The following is a 7,326-nucleotide window of genomic DNA, read 5'->3' as shown; positions in this document are numbered from 1 at the left end:
ACTTCCTTTCCCTTCAGTTGCTGCAAGTGACCAATTAAAGGTGAGAATGAGAAAAGAAATGGAAAGGGGGAGAAAGGAAAGTTTTTACTCACAGATGTTGGAGACACAGGAGGAAGTTTCACTTCCAAAGCCCGCTTTGTGACGTCACGAGAACCCGATCTGAATCAACCAATAAGAATCACTCTGTTCAACTGACGTTTTCGGGTCTCAGTGCGCAGGCTCGGCACGCGGACACGGGAGCCCCGAAGCCCCACCCCCACCAGTTTCCCCCTGTACCTCCTCGAGACAAAGGTTTCCAAAAAACCGGCTGATGGCTGCAGCCAGATCGAGAAGCAACTCGGTGAGCTCCCCCTGGCCCGGGACTGCGCATGTCCCAAGGAAGAGGGGAAGTTGCGTAGGTGCAGGGGAGAGCCCGCCTCCTGACCTTCTGAGGTTTTGATCATTGGAAAGAGTTGTGGGACCGGAAGGACTCTCGTCCTCCAGCCAATCAGCGCGCGGGCTTTGTGTGAATGATTGAGCTTCACACAGACTGAAACTTCCTCCGGTCTCCAACATCTGTCAGTAAAACACTTTCTTTTCTCCCCCTTTCCATTTCTTTTCGCATTCTCGCCTTCAATTGGTCACTTGCAGCACCTGAAGGGAAAGGAAGTGAATCCAGGGAGGGTGCAGACTCTGCAAAGCTTAGTCCAGGTCTCTCTCTCTCTCAAAGACATTCACATCCTTTGCTCCCTCAGCTTGACACATTTATTTGTCTGGCTAAAAGGATTGTCTCTTCCCTAATGTTCACAATTGAAGGGTTCTTTTCCCCCAGGAGATGGCTGACAGTTAAGGGGGCAGTAAATTAATATCAGACGAGAAATGTCCAGTGTTATATGGCACAGAGCAGATATATTATTGATGGTTCTGCAATAAAGTACATTTATTATCATCCCATTTTCTCCAAATGAAATGTGTAACAATGGGTACCCGCATGGGTCCTAGCTACGCTTGCCTAACACAAGACCCTGCTTCCATACCCGCATGTCTATCCTTGTCTTCTGCAGTGTTGCAGTGAAGCTCAATGCAAACTGGAGGAACAACATCTCATCTTCCGGTTAGGCACGCTAATTCCTTCCGGTCTCAACATCGAATTCAACAACTTCAGATGATCAGCTCCACCCCACCTCGACCCATTTGTTTTCATCCCATTTCATTTTAACTGTCTTTTACCATTTATTTCTCTCTTGCCTTTCTTTATATATATTTACCCCCCATCTTCTCCACGTTTCCTTACCCTTTCTCCCCTTTGCTTCCCCCTTCCCCTCCCCCCACATCTACAACTTCACAGTTTACCCTCTGATGTTAATTTCTCTGCAGTTTGGCCTTTCACACCTTTTGTTCTCTCTGGGGACTGCCATTAGCACTCCCCTTGCATTCTGTGGCTATTAGCACCCCGTTTCCCTTGGTTTCTGTGGCTATGACTCCTCTTTCATTCTCACTCCACAATATAAATATTTCCCACTTTCTCTGTCTTTTAGCTTTGACAAAGGGTCATCTAGACTCAACGTTAGCTCTTTTCACTCCCTACAGATGCTGCCAGACCTGTTGAGATTTTCCAGCATTTTCTCTTTGGTTTATTATCATTTCTTGTCTTGTAATATTGTTCTGTAGCTATGTTATATATTCCTAGTCATCTCTGCCCTCAGAAGGTCGTTAGTCTCTGGAATTCTCATCCATAGTGACCAGTGGAGGCGGGGAGGGTCATTGAATGTTTTTTACGGATAAATTGGACAGATTGTTTTAAATCTGTTTATTATTATATTTTTAAAAAACATTTTTTTAAGCATAACCACAACAGAGTAACAGTAAAATTGGTGGGAAATGGGTACAGAGCAGAACAAGAGCTATTGCCAGCAACAATACAACAACATTTTGCAATAGAACAACCAGATAACAAGTTAACATCGTGGGCGCGATTTTCCGAAGAGGAAACAAAGTCCCCGAGCGAGCACGTTTAGCTGCATGTTTCATGCCACTCTCAGCGCTGAGAAACACATGGCTATTCAACGTGACACGCATTGTATAGAGGACCGGAATGGGGACGCACAGCCAAGGCTGCACTTAGCCCGTTTTCTACTGTGAGGAGCTTCGCTGGCCGGAACTCCCCAGTTTAGCGAGAGATGGTGAGGCCATTTTTAAATGATGTCTCAATCTCCAAGGCTCCAGAAACGAGCCCTGACCTCCCGACCCCACCCCCTCCAGCCCGATCGCACTATGGAAGGGTCGCCAGCCACCCGAACCCCTCTCAAGACACACGCTGGGCACCCCCTGCCCGATCACATGCACATGCAAAAAATGCCAGCCTGGCAGTGCCAGGCCAGCACCCAAGTGGCACTGCCAAGGGCCAGGCTGACCCTTGTCACCGTGAACATTGTCCTCTTATTTCGCAAAATGACCCTGATCCTCGTCCCATAGCAGGAATGGTAGGTCTGTCCCACCCAGCCCTTCCTTAACCGCAGCCGGTCCTTCTCCCTCAGATGTGTCTCTCGGAGGAAGACTACGTCGGCTTTCATGCTTTTCAGGTGCATGGAGACTCTGGATCTTTTTACTGGGCCGTTAAGTCCCCCATCGTTCCAGGTGACTATTTTGTCCCCCCGTTCCTGTGGGATCAAACATACTTACCTGGTGGTCGGGCCCCTGCGCTCCGGGGTTTCCCTTTTCCAGAGGACATCCAACATGGCCGCCAACTGTGTGTACACCATGTGGGTGAGCCCCTGCTCTCCAAGGTTTCCCTTTGTTCAGGTACCCTCCAAAGTGGTTGCTTGCAGAGCCATTTTGTTCCAAGTCGCCACATGTGGCCTATTGTAGCCGGTCTAATGCCTTCCATCTTTCTACACCTATTTCTCCCTTCCGGTCTTCTTCCCTCCACCCCCCCCCGGTCTTCTCACCCGCATACACCCACCTCTATTCCGTAACTAAACCTCCCCCTCCCTGCTGTTTTCTCCCCTGATTATCCCTCCGTGCCCGTTATCTGCCCGACCCCACCCTGGGGCCAGGTGGCTTCCCCCTCCGCAGCCTCTCTCTCCTGCATGAATCCCGGTGCTAGCTACCTCACTAGTGTGGTGGCCCCCTCCTGGGAGTTGTTTCACTTCCTCCCACTGCCCGATTTCTGGGCTTCCTGTCCGCCATTTCCCTGTGCTTAGCTATATTTAGATCACCCTTCCCTCTCTTGCTGCTCTCGTCTCCAAAACGGGGCAGTGTTCACCCGTGTGAAGCGGTCTCTGTGGCAATGGTCTCCTGTTGGCTGTGCAGACTGTAAAAGGGAGAGAGCTTTTTTTTGTTAAAACATTGCTTTATCAAAGTCTCATTCTGCGGGCTCTTCATCGCTGCCCCTGCTGCCATTTCTCCAGTCTGTTCTCTGCGACGAACATGCGTCTGCAGGGAGCGTGAGAAAGTGTTCCCTGCCTTGATACATGACCCAGAGCTTGGCTGGGTCCAGCATTCCGAATCCTACGCCGTTTCTGTACAGCGCGGCCTTCACTGTGTTAAATTCGGCCCAATGCTTGGCCAGGTCAGCCCCAATGTCCTGGTAGATCCGGATCTTGTGACCTTCCCGGCTGCAGTTTGTGGACTGCCTGGCCCAGCACAGGATTCTTTCCCGGTCCTGGTACCGGTGCATCTTGCCGATTATCGCCCTCGGCTGTTATCCGGTTTGGGCTTTGATGGGAGCGACCGGTGCACTCTGGCAATTTCTGGTGGTTTGGGGAAGCTGTCCCTTCCCAGCAGGTTACCCAGCATTTGGGCCACATAGTCTGTGGGGTTCTGACCTTCGCTCCTCTCCGGTAGGCTCACGATTCGTAGGTTCTGCCGCCTCGTCCGGTTCACCTGATCCTCAACCTTTCCTCTCAGGTTGCCTTGTGTCGCGACCAGCCTTGCCACCTCCTTTTCCAGGACGATGATCCGGTCGCTCTGGTCCGTTGTGGCTCTTTCCAGATCTTTAATCGTTGCCTCCTGGGCCTCCTGTCGCATTTCGGCTTTGTCCAGGGCCACCTGCATGTTCACTAGAGCTTCGGACACAAGCTTCGCCGCAGTTTGTATGTCCGATTTCATCTCTTCTCGGTGTTCCCTCAACTCACTTGAGAGGAATATCCTCCATCCATCCCCTGGTGAGAGGGAGCTTTTCGTGCGGCCTGTCGGTTCCTCTCACTCTGGCGAGTTCCGGGTTTCACCACCTCGTGCGCTGGTCGGCTCAGCTGATAGTTGTTTGTCCTGGCTTTTCCCACTCCTGGTCTCCACTCAGCCTCTGGACTGGCTGTTGTTCAGCATCTTTCCTTCTTCCTTCATTCTGTAATGGTGTGGGGCTGATTTGTATCATTTGCAGGCGTTTTTCAAGGAAAAAGAGTCTATTTTTCAGGTTCGCGGGAGGAGAGCCACCTGATGAGCGACTTCTTAGAAAACCCCCGAAACCAGAAGGCCCCTCCCCTTCTCTCTGTACTCATACTGCACCCCACTTGCCCTCCGTAGCTGCCTTACTGCTTTTCTCGTCGTCAACCTATCAAACTGCCCCTGCAGCCTCTTCCTCTCCACCAGCAACTCCTTAGTGCCCACCCCCCCTCCCCGGGTATCTCCTACCCACCTCGACTATCTCGTCCAGCAACCGTCCGTGCTCCTCCCTCTCCTCCTACCCCTGTGAGCCTTAAACAAGATAATCTCACCTTGAACCACAACCTTCAACCTTTCCCAGAACGTGGGTGCCGACACCTCCCCATTCTGATTCAGCTCCACATAATCCCCAGTCACCCTCCTCACCTTTTAACAAAACCCCTTATCCGCCAATATGCCTGAGTCCAGCCTCCATCCCGGCCTCTGCACCTGTCCCGAATGAAGCCTCACATCCAGCCAGTGCAGTGCATGATCTGAGATCATGATTCACGCATAGGCCACTCCCACTACCCCCACCAGCACCACCCGACTCACCACAAAGAAACCAATACTTCAATACACATTATACACATGCGAGAAGAAGGAGCACTCCCTCCATCCCGGGTTCCTGAACCTTCACTGGACAACTATTTCCATATGCTCCATAAACTCTCCCAACTTCTTTGTCATCCTCGACCTTCCCATCGACTTGGGCCACGACCTGTCCACCTTCAGCTTCATTTCACAATTAAAGTCTCTGCCCATAATCAGTTGCTGTGTATCTATCTCCACAATCGCTCCCAAGACCCCCTTATAAACCCACCAACTTCCCAATTAGGCACATATACATTGACTAGCACCACAGGCGTCCCCTCTAGCACCCCACTCACTATCACACACCTTCCTCCTGGGTCCTGCACCTCCCTGGCCCCCACGCACCCTGTTCTCTTGTTCAGCAGGATGGCTACCTCTCCTTGACTCTGAATCAAACCCCGAGTGGAACACTTGCCCCACCCATCCCTCCCTCAGCCTAACCTGATCCTTCACCTGGAGATGCGTCTCCTGTAGAAAAATCACCTCCGCTTTCATACCCCTCAGGTGTGCAAAAACCCAGGTCCTCTTGACCGGCCCATTTAGCCCCCGGTCATTTCATGTCATGGTCCTTACCTCTATTCCCCTCTACCGTCCGCCATCAGCCCCTATCAGTTCTGCCTCACTTAATTCCGCCCTGAACTGGGTCCATCCAAGATGGCCCCCCCTCTCTGCTCATGACTGCTCGCAGCTGCCAATCCTGACATGTCAAAAAAAAACGCCACCACCACCCCCCCTACCTGACCATCCTGCTCCCCCACCCCTTCCCCCACCTGACCACCCCTCACAACCTATCTAAAACCTTTCTAATTGATGTTACTGCACTTGTGTTTTAGCCAGCTGGGTGAATTATTGAATTTCTTACCACACTTGGAGCAGATGAACGGTCTTTCCCTGGTGTGAACTCACTGGTGTCTCAGCTGGTGGGATGATGTTTTAAATCTCTTTGTGCAGTGACAGCAGCTGAACGGTTTCTCCTCAGTGTGAGTGGTGGGCCATCAGTTCCACAGAGCTTTTAAAGGCACTCACACACTCAGAGCATTTAAACTGTCTGTTATTGGTGTGAGTGACATGGTATTTCAGTGAGCTGGAGGACAGAGTGAATCTCTTCCCACACTCTGAGCAGGTGACCGATCTCACCAGTGTGACTGCATCGATGAGCTTCCAGCACAAATGCAAATCTGAATCTGTTCCCAAAGGTTCCATACTACTGCAGACGCTCCATACTTTCCCCATGTTGCAGGGTGCTAAGAACTTTCCAGGTTCAACAATGAGTTGAAGCCTTGTCCATACACACACTGGGCTGGTCTTTCCTAAGTCAATGCATTGTAACACTTTCCAGTAACACCAATATTTAAAAGTTTTTGAAGCAGACAGAGCAGAGACACATTTTTCCTTCTAGATTCAAAGGCTGATTATATTCAGGTTCCGATGAATTGAGTGACTCTATCCGATTTCCTCTTGGCCTTCACTGCTCTAAGGAGAACAACCTCGGCCTCTTCACAGAACTGAAGTTCCTCATTCCTGTCACGGTACTAAATCCCTGCAGTCTTTCCAAAGCCTTGACATCCTTCCTGAATTATGAGGCCCGTACATGGGACACATTTGCTGAGGAAGAACATTGAAATACAGAGAAGTCATGTTCAGCTTGTTAGATCTTGGTTAGACTACACTTAGAATACTGTGAGCAGTTCTGGGTCTCCATAATTATAAAAATGATAGAGAGAACCAGGACAAGGTGCAAGAAAGATTCCCAAGGATGGTACAAGAATGGAGAGTTTTTAGTTACAGAATAGACTGAACAGACTGGGTGGTATTTTCTCTGGGAAAGAGAAGGCTGATGGTTGACCTGATAGAGACTTTAAGATTATAAAGGGGTTTTATAGGGTTGATGTTGAGATGAAGAGTTCCCACTTGTGGGGGAGGCCAGAAATTGTGGAAACAAAGAAAAGATGATCACTGATAAATTCAGGAGGAACCGTTCTTTTTTTCAGGGAGATTAGAATGTGGACCATGCCACCACATGAAGTGGTTGAGGTGAGAGACAGATATATTTAAGGGGAACCTAGATGAACACATGAAGGGGGAAGAGATAGAACATTCTCCTGATACAGGGGAGTTGAAGTAGAATTGAAGGAAGCTCATGTGGAGCCTAAACACCGATGTAGACCAACTGAGATAATGTCAGAATGAACACGTTTCAGTCCTGACTGTAATTAGCAGCAATAACAGCAAAGTGCAATCTCTGTTCTCACCGGTAAACTCGCTGGAGTCTCAGCAGGGTGGATGACCCAGGGAATCCCTTTCCAAACTGGATACAGGTGAACGGCCTCT

The 7,326-nt window shown here is 50.0% G+C and overlaps 1 long non-coding RNA gene across 1 annotated transcript in view; it reads left to right on the top strand.

Annotated features, from left to right (window-relative positions):
• Positions 1 to 270: 270 nt before the first annotated feature.
• Positions 271 to 7,326, top strand: part of LOC140420164 (uncharacterized) — a 29,352-nt gene continuing 22,296 nt past the window's right edge. Inside the window, exon 1 of the long non-coding RNA XR_011946214.1 lies at positions 271 to 340. This is a non-coding gene — a long non-coding RNA (uncharacterized lncRNA). The remainder of the gene's footprint in view (positions 341 to 7,326) is intronic.

This window comes from Scyliorhinus torazame, chromosome 5, assembly GCF_047496885.1.
Source record: "Scyliorhinus torazame isolate Kashiwa2021f chromosome 5, sScyTor2.1, whole genome shotgun sequence".
Lineage (NCBI taxonomy): Eukaryota > Metazoa > Chordata > Chondrichthyes > Carcharhiniformes > Scyliorhinidae > Scyliorhinus > Scyliorhinus torazame.
The sequence above is the reverse complement of the archived record's forward strand: the minus strand, read 5'-3'. Positions and strand labels throughout refer to the sequence as shown.